Source organism: Myxocyprinus asiaticus, chromosome 14 (genome assembly GCF_019703515.2).
Source record: "Myxocyprinus asiaticus isolate MX2 ecotype Aquarium Trade chromosome 14, UBuf_Myxa_2, whole genome shotgun sequence".
Lineage (NCBI taxonomy): Eukaryota > Metazoa > Chordata > Actinopteri > Cypriniformes > Catostomidae > Myxocyprinus > Myxocyprinus asiaticus.
In genome coordinates this window covers 32316852-32329277 of record NC_059357.1, presented here as the reverse complement: position 1 = coordinate 32329277, position 12426 = coordinate 32316852, and positions in this window count along the sequence as shown.

Here is a 12426-nt window from a genome sequence, read left to right as displayed (position 1 = left end):
TTGATAGTCTCAGATGCAGAGGTGTCTGAGATTCGTCCTCTGCCACCCGGATTGAGGTGAGTCACTACGCCACCACGAGGACTTAGAGCGCATTGGGAATTGGGCATTCCGAAAAGGGGAGAAAATAAAAAATAAAATATCATCTGATTGGTATTTACAAATATTTTCTTCATTAAATACCTTTAATGTAGTTAGTGTGGCTAGCTGTTTTTTTAAAAGAGTAGCTGGACTGTATTTTAAAGGAATAGTTCACCCAAAAATTATAATTCTCTCATCATTTACTCATCCTTATGCCGTCTCAAACTCTTATAACTTTTTTTCTTCAGCGGAACACAAACGTAGATATTTTAATGGAGATATGATGAATAAGTCCATACAATGCAAGTCAATGGGGACCAACACTTCCAAGCTCCAAAAAGCACATAAATGCACCAAAAATTTAATCCATATGATTAATCCAGTTGTTTAATACATGTCTTCTGAAGTGATACGATCAGTTTTGGGTGAGAACAGACCCAAATTTAACTCCTTTTTCACTATAAATTTTGACATCTGCAGTCTCCTTGGCGCATTCATGATCTGAAACTCAGTTACACTTCCACACGCTTGATACATGCGCAGAGCATGTGTACAGCGTGTGTTTATGGGCATAGCACGTACCGGCCTTGTATCTTAAATGGTACCTTTTTTCTTAGAGTGTAGAACTCATGATGGTACTCACATTGATTAAACAAAAGTACCGCAGTTATGCAATATGCTAATTGTGACATTAAATACTTTAGAACCCTAAAGTACAGTGTGAAATGAGACCAGTGGGGCAGCAGGAGAGAGGTAGAATTGAGTTCAGGAATGGATCAAGGAATCCAAACAAGTTTTAAAACAGCCTAAACAGATGCACTCATGTACAACACACAAAATGGCTTTTCTGTATAGGAAATAATAACTGGGTGAGTGAGGGATAATGTAAAGTCAGCCAGTCATTATCGCAAAATAAACCCTGACAGGGTGATCAGGACCCTCATATTGCTACTAGCCACAAAAATAAATAAATGGACATGAAATATTGATATAAGCTGAAATTATTGTGTTATTTGGAAAAAAGTGGAGTGTATTACATGGCTACTTAACAAATAAATACATGGACATGAAATATTGATTTGAGTTGAAATTGTTTTATTAGCATACTTGTAGAGACCGTAAAGAGACGTGAGCACAGCTATATAGAATACAAAGGTTTCCCTGACGAGAGGCCAGTTATACAGTGTAGCCAGGGACAATGGTCATTATTTAGAAATATTTCACTTCTGAATGCCGCAACTGAATCAAGTATTCCCCAGAACCTTTTAATAATTATGTATGAAATGTGACAAATTTGAAAGGTGCTACAGGAAGAAGCTGCTATGACAGACAAGAGTGTCATGGAATTTTTATGACTTGCATCGCATCAGTTAGCCTCAATACACACGCCCATCCTCAGGAGTACAATCAGTCATGTTTTGTTATTCCCGGTGAAGGAAAAGATGTCATTGTTAATCGTTAAATGACACTTGACTTCTGCCACTGTGTAGTTGCCTCATATACTATATTAATATTTTGTCAGGTAGTAGCTGCCCTTCTCTCATATTGCTTTTTTGTCAAGCGTAGGAATGGAGAACCACATTCCTGGAAATGAGTTATACAAATAAAACACTGCAACACAGTGTTATGTGGCATCATGTACAAGTTCTTAGTGTGTTGCAATAAAGCCTGGCTGACAAAGAGAAGGGTCAGTTGCTGAAGATCGGTTGCGGCTGATATTGCGGGATGCCTGAGCAGAAAGAGAATTTGAGAGTGAATCATGGCTCTCTCCTGGTCCTCCGCTTAAGATGGCAATCTACTGTAAATCAATAAGCAACCATACTGGCCATACGTCCCCAATGCTGGCACAGCTTAATTACCAACCAGGCCCGGCCTTAAATCACACCATATGAGATCAAATAAATAATGACCGGTTTCAGTGCTCTGGTCTCTGTCAAAATCGGCAAATGCAAATGAGTTACAAATTTATTGAGATACAACAAGCTCTTGAGGAACATCCTGCATTCCGGGTTGACAAATTGAAAAGGGAGGAATGTCCAGGAACCATGTTTCTTGCTGCCAAATAAGACTGCACAGAGTCTCTGGCTGCTTAATTCCCTATAAAACAAATAAAACCATATTTTTTTTGCTTTCACACTTAAACTTCTGAGTTCAATTTTGAGATCTCCAAAGACAAACAATACAACAATCTGTGTTTTCCTCAGCAGGCCGATATCTTTCTGTCACCGCACAATAAAATGGAGTTTCATAAACAAAGTTCAGGAGGAGCAAGTTCATTTAATCTGACCTATCACACAGCCAGAGTAAGCGTATGTAAACAGCTGCTTACCTCTATGTGACATCGATTCTTCCGGCATTTGGCTTCATCCACTTACCCACGACAGATCCATGCGACAGTTTTGGATGACACACTACTCTGCACAAAGCATTTGCCCTCATCAGATAAGCTCTTCCATCGCAATCATTATGTTATTCACCAAGCCGCCGCAGCAGCCACTATTCATTTTTTGCGGCAATGCTGGCTGCCAATTTAACTGTTGTCTTTCTTTTATTCTCATCTTTCCTCACCGAAGCAGACATGGTGTCAAGGCTGCCTCCACACAGGCAACTGCTTCATTGTAAACCTGTGGTACAGCCCCCTATGGCTGTACACAGGTCCTTTCATCCTATTTTCTGCCCGGAGTTGTCCCGATAGCGTGAGGCTGCCTCCGCAAATGGGGGCCACTCCAGCTTCATGCCACTTGAGCTCTATTACAACTTTAATTTAACATAAGGGAATCAAAAGATTAACAATTTAATTCAAACATTATTCCAACACACTCCAGCATTTCAATCTGGTTCTCCCGCACAGGTGATTCCTGTTAGCCCGATTACCTCACAGTGCAGCTTGTTTAGGGCGCGTTCCATTCAGTGATCGTTCCCATGCCCTATTCCCTTCGGAGTCTTTAACATCAATTTTGAGATATTTAGAGCGCTAAGAAGTGGGTGGCTCAACATTTCGGAACTCGCTTTTAAGCCTTTTTGATCAGAAATTCCATTTGAAGTTATCTTCCAAAAAATGCCTATCATGATTATTCACCCTTCAAAGTGCCCATCGGAGTATGATTTATTCCATTTGGAGCACAGGGGCAATCATGCAAAAAAGAACTTCCTTTTAAACGACCACTTCTCTAATTACAAACATCTTTCCAAATCAGTGCAGACATTTTAGCGCAAGCTCGCTGCAGCAGCAGCATCCGCTCTGACCATGCTGCAGCTCACTATAGCTATATACAGCTTCTGTCCGAACAGACCTGAGCAGAAATCAGCTCCGCAAGCAACGGGTCACGCTCCGCGTCACAACTCGTTCATGAATCATTCCGCAAACATGTCTCAGCTCCTCGCAGCATTCAAGCTCGCTGTGCAGCTCCAATATCTATGAAGTGAGCTCAGTAAAATACAGCATAAACCATTCTCACATTTATCGTATGCTCTCCCATTGAACACAGTACGGACCCGCAGAGGATTCAGCCTGTTCATATCGCAAAAAAGAGGGAGGGCTCTCCTTTTAAAGCAACTTTAATCACTTCATTTGAATGCAGCATGGGCTCTCTCGTTCAAATGCAGTGAGAATCACCACATCCAGGCTGTGGGCTCTCCTGTTCAAACGCAGTACAACTCTCCTATACAAACACAGTACGGCTCTCCCGTTCAAACGCAGTACGGCTCTCCCATTCAAAAGCAGTATGGCTATCCCATTCAAACGCAGCACGGGCTCTCCTGCTAGAATCGCAGTAAGGGCTCTCCCATTTGAATGCTGCAAGAGTCACCACATCCAGGCCGTGGGCTCTTCCATTCAAACTGCAGTAAAACAGCTCTTCCATTCAATTGCAGAACAGGATCTCCCATTCGAATGCAGTGGGAATCACCACATCCAGGCCGTGGTCTCTCCCATTCAAATCGCAGTGAGGGCTCTTCCGTTCAAATGTGGGAGGACCCCCATTCGAATGCAGGCTGGGCTTACCCGTTCGAATCGCCATGTTGAACCTTACGTCAGTAGGATACAGGATACGCAGCAGAGTAAATCATTTACACGAATCAGATCAACAAAAGAGGTCATTCAATTGTCATCTTCAATCTGTCAACTCCCATCCAGCCCTTCCAATTTCTAGCACACTATCTCCATTACAGAGGGTCCCAAACCAAATCCCCTCTCGGTTCGTCAACAAAGAAGCAGCTTCCTGATTCTGGTTCCAAAAACACCTGAAATCCGTCCTGCTCAAATCTGGCATCTCAGCAAAACTATATTCAAGCGATTCCTTCCGCATCGGTGCCGCGACCATAGCAGCCCACAAAGGCCTGTCCGAGCACCAAATCCATTTAATGGACCGTTGGTCATCCGACACATATCACATCTATATCCGTACCAACCGTCTCCACATCAAAAAGGCACAACAAGAGTCACATGACGCCATGCGAGGATTGGACTGTGCACTTTGCTAGTTTTAATAATATTTGTGTCATAAACCGGTGAGATTCAATACACCCTGATTCTTAACTGTTCGAAGAAGAAATATCAAAGAATTCAAAAACTTCGGGCTCCGGAGATATTAAAAGACACTTACATGCTCAAGCTGATTCCCCTCAGTGGCAGGCCAAAAGCCCCGGACATAATTCAGATGGTGAAATGAAAGAAATCCGCCGTGAATTGATTAATGTGTCGGCAATGCTGACGATGGTTGTTGCAGACTTGGAGGATCTTGCTGTAATACGTCGTTCAATCACTTCTATGGAGGCGAAATTCTCTGATTTACAAAATTGTCGGACATCGAGAGACGGATCAATTATCTGGAGTCATTGGAGAAGGAATTAGCTGCTAATCTGCTAGCGACTAAGGGAGATTTGGAACGCGTTTTTGAAAAATTGGAAGACCTTGAGATTTGTAGCCGGCAAAACAATGTCCGAATTGTTGGAATTCCTGAGCATGAAGAAGGCCGAGATATGGTGAAATTTCTAGATGGGCTCCTCCCGAGTCTGCTTGAAATAAAAGGCCATAAGCTGGAAATCGAGTGAGCTCACAGGGTCCCGGCACGGAGATCGGCTGAGGGAGACAGGCCCTGATAAACTCTGGCCAAATTTATGAGATCATCCGATAAAGTTCTTGTGTTATGCGAGGCGAGGTGTAAAGGAAAGCTTTCTTGGAAGAACCACAGCATTTTCTTGTTCCCAGACTTTGCGAATTCAACAAGAGAGAAACGTGAACGATTCAGGGAATGCAAGAATCTCTTACATCAATGGAAGGTTGCTTTTGCTCTGATGTTTCCAGCCAAACTGAGAATAGATACTAAGGATGGCTGTAAAATATTTACATGCATACAGCAATCATTGGCCTACAAAAAGACATTGGAGTGAGTAAGCCATTTGGTGATTTTCATGTTGCCGCCTAGTGGACCTGTCTCACTGAACATACACTCGACTGCCTGAGGAAACTGAACACATTTTTTGTTTCTTTTTGTGCTGGTTCCGCCTAGTGGCTGGAGTTTGTTTTGTGTAGTATCATTTCTTTGGGACAGCTTGTGGATGAATCTGCTCGTTTTGGGTGCATATGCCTCCTGTAGGCTGGAGTTGGTTCTGTACAATATTTCTTGCAGGACATTGGCGTGAGTTTGACTGAATGGGCCATTTTTCTTTTTTTTGTTTTTTTTGTGCTGGTTCTGCAAGCAGTTGGAGCTTGTTTTGTGGAGGTACGGACCTTCGAGACAATTAAGTGGATGAATCCACAATTTTTTTGTGTGTTTATTCCACTTATGGGCTGGAGTTTGTTTTATAGATTATCTTCTGTTCTGTAATTCTGTATTACAAATTTTTGTATAGAAGCACCGGATTTGAGCAATCCGATGGCAAAGTTGTCGCGGGGACTCTCGTAGGCGTATATGGACTGTTTGAGTTTAGCGGGATGGACGCCAGTTGACGCTGTCGTGCGCGGGGTTAATGCGCACGTTTTTCTTTTTTTCTGTTTTTTCTGTTCTGGGGAAAGTTCAGGGGTTGATTGTTGCACTAATTTGGAATGTGGTCTTTATATTTTATTTTTGACAATCTAATTTCTCTAATATGTCAAAATGTCAAATGTTAATATGAGTGGATTGTCTCTCTCACATGGAATGTGAATGGGTTGGGGCACACCATAAAAAGAAGGAAGGTTATTTCTTTTCTTAAATGTAACAAATATGATATTGTGTTTCTTCAAGAGATGCATCTTTGCCCACAGGAAGCTGAAAAATTTGGAAAGATATGGGGTGGGCATGTTTTCTTTAGTGCTGGCTCAAGTAAGAGCAGGTGAATCATAACATTGGTAAGTAAATATCTACAATTCAAATGTCTCAAACAGATTAAAGATAAATTAGGAAGAGTCATTATTGTTTTAGCAGAAATTTAGGGGCAAAGGTTGATTTTGGCTAATATTTACACACCTAATGCTGATGATCAGGGCTTTTTTATAGATCATGAAGGGATGTTGCAAGCCGATTTTGGTGCTTTAATGTAACCCTTTTGCAAAATCCTGAATTCCAACAAATGTTAAAGGCTAAAATCAATGTTTATATGGAGACCAACTGGTCCTCAGTATCCTCTGTGGGCATGGCTTGGGAGGCACTTCAGGCTGTTCTTAGGGGCCAGATCATACAGTAAGCCTCATTCGTCCAAAAATCCAAAATACGAGAACTTGTGGACTGTGCAAAAGAAATGTCTTGATTCAGAGATAACTTTGGAGGAGCTTGACAAGGTAATTAAGTCCTTGCCTACAGGCAAGGCTCCGGGGCCAGATGGCTTTGCCACTGATGAACTGGCTCCACTTTTGTTAGAAGTTTATATGGAATCATTAAAGTATGGAAAGCTTCCGCCAACCATAACACAAGCCCGGATCATTCTGAATCTTAAAAAGGACAAAGCTCCAAGCAAGTGTAATAGTTACTGTCCAATTTCCCTGATCCAGTTAGACGTAAAAATATTGTCAAAAATGATGTGTAAAGTTATGACTTATACCAGGGATGGGCAACTGGTGGCCTGCGGGCCGTATACGGCCCTCAGTATCGTTGAATACGGCCCGTCGGACAAGACTGAGGATTGATTTTATTTCTTTGAAAAAGGATTTATGTAAAGACTGTATTCAGTTTATGATGTTATTACAACTATTGACCAGAAGAGGTCACTTGTTCTTAGCAGACCTGCTGATCACTCTAGGAATCAAGCATGCAACATCTTACACTTGCTCATCATTTATAAGGTAAATTGAGCTATATTTTACCTCAGCTTTTCAGCGACATAGTGCATGCTCTCCTCACAGATCTAAAGGGTAAATAAAATACAAGGGTAAAAGTCATCAAAAGTTTTTACGAAATCCGTGACAGTGCGGGAGTCACCAAAGACATCTCACTTGTGCTTGTGAAAAATGAAAAAAAAAAATGTTATAAGAGGGAAAAACTTTAAAGAAATGCGCGATTGAGATGCCTGACTGATTGTTGAAAAGTCTTGCGAATAGAGAGAATGTTCTCTGATGCACGGGACTGTTCGGTCCATGTGTGTGTGTTGTGGTGCTGAAATATTTTGTATTAATGCACTGAAATGTTATGTTCTTGCATCCAGTATTGTTATTGATGATAATATTTAGATTTTAACTAATACCTATAAGCTGTTTTATGAGATGGGTTTGAAAATGTTGTCTGTTTATTTGTGTGTTTGTCTGTTTCAAATGTAGACAATGCAAATGAGATAAATTTTCTTTAAAATGTAAGTCCGAAGTATACTGCTTGTCAGCTGAACATGAATTTGTACACGTGAACGGAATGTTTTAGTAAAAACACAAGTTACAAAATAATTACATTCGTTTTTAAAAATATTGTTAAATAAAAAATTTAATATAGGTAACAAAATCTTTAAAAGAACATTGCATTAGTTGTGCATAGATTACCCACAATAATGAGGAAATTGAGTAAAGGGGTGAACAATTTAGAGTGCGGATTTGTAATATGGCCCCTTGGTAGAATGGAAAAAAAATGTGTTGGCCCTCGCCCCCTTCAAAGTTGTCCATCCCTGTCTTATACATATAGATCAGGTGGGGTTTATTTGGGCCATAGCTCTTCTGATAACATTAGGCATTTCATTAATATCATGTGGTCAGTGGCGAATGATCAGACTCCGGTCATTGCCATCTCACTTGATGCCGAAAAGGCATTTGATATGGAAGAATGGGATTATCTTTTTAAGATTTTGGAAATATACGGGTTCAGGAATACTTTTATCGGATGGATTAAGTTACTTTGTAGACACCCGGTAGTGGCGGTACAAACAAATGGATTAATTTCAGATTATTTTACTCTGGACAGGCGCACCCGGCAGGGTTGCCTTCTTTCCCCATTATTGTTCTGTCTTGCCCTTGTACCATTAGCAGCTGCGATAAGAAAGGAAGATGATTTTCCAGGGGTGGTGGCGTGAGGTATGGCGCATAAACTTTTGCTTTATGCAGAATATATTTTATTATTTGTCTCCGACTGGACAAGATCTATGCCTTGACTCCACAGAATTATTAATTCCTTTTCTAATTTCCCGGGATACAGAGTCAGCTGATATAAATCCGAAGCTCTGGCTCTGACAGCGTACTGCCCAGTAACGGCTTTTCAGCCGGGTGCCTTCCAGTGGCCTAAACAGGGCATTAAGTATTTGGGCATTTTATTCCCAGCAAAATTGTGTGATTTAATTAGAGTTAATTTTGACCCCTTCATAAAAAGGTTTCCGAACGATGTGGACAGGTGGGCTTCATTACATTTATCTATGATTGGGAAAGTTAATGTTATTAAAATGAATTGTATTCCAAAATTCAACTACCTGCTACAGTCTCTCCCTATAGATGTCCCCCTCTCTTATTTCAAGCAGTTTGATAGCATAGTGAAGTCCTTCATTTGGAATGGTAAGCGTCCCAGATTACATTTCAATAAATTACATAGGCCGATTGACAAAGGTGGGCTAGGCCTACCCAAGATTTTGTTTTATTATTATGCATTCGGTCTCAGACATTTGGCTCATTGGTCGCTTCCACCTGAGAGAGCCCCTCCCTGGTTTTGCCATTGCAAAGCCTTTCTATCAAACTAATCGGAGAAGTTAAGTTACACCCCATTATCTCACATTTGCACTCACATTTGCACTCTGGCTATGTCCAGAGTGTTTAATTTGGACATTTATTTAAATGTTGCCTTGAGCATATGGCAAAATTATGTATTAATAAGTCCCCTTTCTAATAATAATAATTGTATTTATTTATCACATGTTATACATTGGCACATATACAGTGAAATTTGTTTTTTTCACATATCCCAGCTAAGCTGGGGTTAGAGTGCAGGGTCAGCCATGATACAGCGCCCCTGGAGCAGATAGGGTCAAGGGCCTTGCTCAAGGGCCAAACAGTGGCATCTTGGCAGTGCTGGGGCTTGAACCCCCAACCTTCTGATCAGTAACCCAGAGCCTTGACTGCTGAGCCACCACTGCCCCACCTTTCTGCTGGTCAGAGTGGATTGTGAGGGGGTTTACTACACTCGGTGACCTCTATGAGAGTGGAGTGTTGAGATCTTTTGAAAATATGGTTCAACATTTTAGGATTCCCAGATCTCAGTTCTTTAGGTACTGTATTTACAGCTGCGCCACCTGCTCTGTACTATTTTTGGGGGTAGTATACACCCCCCTAAAGCAGCAGATACTTTGTAAGAGGTGATTACTGCATTTGGAAAAGGCCATGAGGCATCAGTGTATTACTCCCTGCTAATTCAGAGTCTGGGGGATGGAGCTTCAACTTCGCACAAGATATTATGGGAGAAAGATCTAAACTTATTATTGGAGGAGGGAGTGTGGGCTAGGATTCTAAAAAAATCAAGTCTACATCTTTTTATGTTTTATGTATGTGTGTGTGTATATATATATAAGCCATTCACTATGATGGCTCTACAGATTGGATGCTGCAAGGGCCCTCCCGGCCAGTCTGGGAGCCCTCCTGACTCAAATCACTGTGAGGGCCCGCCTGTTTAAGCACATCAAGGGCTCTCCCATTTGAATCGCAGTGAGGGTTCTCCTGTTCGAATGCAGTGTGAGCTAACTCACGTTTATTTGTATCATGGCCTCTCCTGTTCGAAGTGCTGTGAGGACTCCCCTGTTTGAATGCAGTGAGGGTCCCCGTTTGATCGCAGGTTAGGCTTGAGGCTTTAGCGGCTATCATCTATGGCACCTCTGCCCATCTCATACACAAGGCTTAGCAAGTGCCCCCAGGTTCGTCTTTTTTTTGGGGGGTGGGGGGTAATAAGAGGCATCATAGTACATTTTATCTCTTCCCAAACATATCACTTTGTACTACAAGGCTCCGTAGCTAACGGTTCACTGTCACTGTTTTTTGGGGGTATTCGAGCTCAGGTCAATTCTCAAGCCTCGAGCCCTTCGCCCAGGACAGCGAGCCAAACACGTTTACACTATCCCCAGTACAGAATTATATTAACTTGTGAATACTGAAAGCGATATTTATGAAAGAGAATGCACTCTGTGTCTCACTGGGATGTCTTGATGCTTTTGGCATCACAAAGATGAGTATGAACTTTTTCCTGGCTTAAGTAAAGATTGTAAGTCCATGTCCATACACTCTTTGAGTCTGGTGTGCTTTAGAAGTGGTTACAGGGAATTTATAAAATACTCGAAGTCAGCATTCCACCATGATAGAATACCTGTTGACAGCTTGATTAAGATGTTTTGGTCCAATGGATTCTGAGCGTGAAGTTTGTCAAGCAGGTGGCAAAGTCAATTTGCAAAACTCTTTATTGATTTATTTATTTTTTCCTCCACACATTGGGAAATGATTTGCAGGCACTTGAGTCCTTTTAAAAGGAGAGCAGATATTGTTCAAGGAGTTGCACCAGTGTTTCAGTTGCTGAGGGCTTTATTGGGGCATAGTGGTGTCTCTCTAGTGCACATTTAAACAAGACGTGGTGTGTCTAGAGGGACTGAACCTGTAATAAAATATTGCTTATCCTCCCATTTTGTATTGTTACCACACAATGGACCCTTTCACTGAGTTTGAGATTTCCACTTTAATGCAGCAGGGTAAATCTAGCAAACTTTTTATCTTTTTAATACTGTAGATATTATTTAATATATACATATATCACTGTGCTTTGTGTAACCCTGGCATTAATAAAATAACTGCAATAATAAATTAAATTAATTAATTAAGCAAACTAGTCAACACAGTTTAAGGTGTTACTACACAACCTTGCCTGAACCAGCTGTAGCAACATCCCTGGGATTCTTGACAACATTTAAAGGGGTCATGACATAGTCTTTTATATATATATATATATATATATATATATATATATATATATATATATATATATATATATAGTTGTATTACCTTCCCTGAGGTCCACTGATAATGTCGTAATTTAGAAATATGTGATCATTTTCCACCCTGTCTCTGGCCCTCTGTCTGAAATGCTCTGTTTTGGCCTAAGCGCCTCCTTTAAACTTCAATGTAAACACCCAGTGTTATGATTGGCTAACATTGTGCAGGCCCTCAAATACAGCCATATTTGAAACTCAGTCAGAAAAGAATGAACCAATTGCACAATAAAAGAAAACTAAATATCAGGGTTCACACATAACGCACATCCAGCACATTTCATCTGAATGTATTAAACTGTTCACTCAAGCACAGCATCAAAAAGCCATGACATTAGAAATAGTCATGAATGAAACTGGTTACTTATGGTTTTGCAGTCCAGTCAATAGAGTTTTAACTGCCCCACCCTTCAATGGCAGTTCCTTTACAAAGCTTATATCATATTGTGACTGGTTCCCAAGCAATCCACGCTGATATGAGCCAAAAACACATACAATCCACACTGAAATGTTCCGAACACACAAATGTAATACAATCCATGGTGAAACAATCCTGCACTGATGTGATCATAAACTGTTAGCCTTCTTTTACTATTTTCCTGATGTTGGGGTGCTTCAACAGGGCAAAGCAGGTATGCTGGTCTTCACAGACACGACATCCCACATCTTCTCTGTCTGTTTACATTCAGGACGGCATGCAGTTCTCTCAGCCAGCGGATGAGTAGTAGCAGAACAGACACTTTTTTTTTTTTCTTAAATGCAGCGCACTTTGCTGGAAAACTCATCAAAATGATCAAAGACATCAGTCTTGTGCATGTTTACATAGACCAACAATTGAAAATAGCGCAGATGGGAGCAAAAACAAGACATCCAAGTCCTGGACGTGTTTAAACTCTAAACAAAAATGTGCAGAATGGGGGTTTCATTTTAAGAGTTATAACT